Genomic DNA, 1,158 nt, shown 5'->3' on the forward strand with positions numbered 1-1,158 from the left:
CAAGAAGACGAAAAGAAACTAGCATGGATAATACAGTGGCAAAGTGTAAACACCGGCTAAGAAAGTGAAAGCATAAGCATGAATGTAAAGTCGGTGAGAACACGTACTCCCCCAAGCTTAGGCTTTTGGCCTAGCTTGGTCTACTCCCAAGGTGGGAAATAACCAGCTCTAGGATACTCTGGAGCAGACTATGGATGCCATTGCTGTGTGAGCTCCTCTGGCTCCCGCTGATAAACTGGCGTCTGGTACTCGACTGGCGGCTCGGGCACGGGCGCCTGTGGTTGGGCCAAGCCCCAATATGCGTAGATGTCTGCGGGCATAATAGTGTACGTGCCTGCATGAAGATCAAACAAAGAAGGAGCATGCAAAGTAATACTCTCTCGAGTACCTTGACTAAACAACAGGTTATAAATCATCCGTCTACTAGCATCTCTATCCAGAAAATCATGGCGAACCATGCTGTCATAATCCAGATATCTCTCAGGGAGAAGCATCTCTCCTTCCTCTCCCAGTCTAATGGGTATCTCAAAGTGTGTGGCAAGAAGGGTAGCATAGATACCTCCATAGACAACACCTTTGGAACGGTTCAGGTTAAACCGTTGAGCTACTATAGCGCCCAAGCTATAAGTCTTATCGTTATAAAGGCCTTCGCGCAGAACCGCAAGGTCTGGAGAACTAAGTGATCCAGCCTCCCCACGGCCAATCAAACATTTTCCCACAAATAGTGAGAAGTATCGAAGCACAGGAAAATGTATGCTAGCAATTCTAGCGCGAGACACTCCTCTCTCCTTTCCAACAGCAATAGAACCAATGAAATCCTCCAAGTCCTGTGGACGAGGGTCACAGATATCCCCAACATAAGGTAATTTGCATACATTGTAAAAATCATGCAGCGTCATGCACTCGGGGACATCGTATATCATGAACTCAACCATGGGAGGATTCTTCCTCGGATTAAAGTTGAAGCTTTGAACGAAAATATTGGCGAGGAGGAGATATTGTGGGCACTTATCTTCATCGAACGCAGTAAGACCTGCGTTCTCCACTAGGTAATAGAAGTCTTCATAAAGTCCGGCGGCGCGCAAAAATTCATCACTTGGCCACTTGCATGCTCGAACTTCTGTGACTCGAGGGACTGCGTACTTGGGGTGGTTCTTC

Source organism: Hordeum vulgare, chromosome 5H (assembly GCF_904849725.1).
Source record: "Hordeum vulgare subsp. vulgare chromosome 5H, MorexV3_pseudomolecules_assembly, whole genome shotgun sequence".
In the NCBI taxonomy this organism is placed as follows: domain Eukaryota; kingdom Viridiplantae; phylum Streptophyta; class Magnoliopsida; order Poales; family Poaceae; genus Hordeum; species Hordeum vulgare.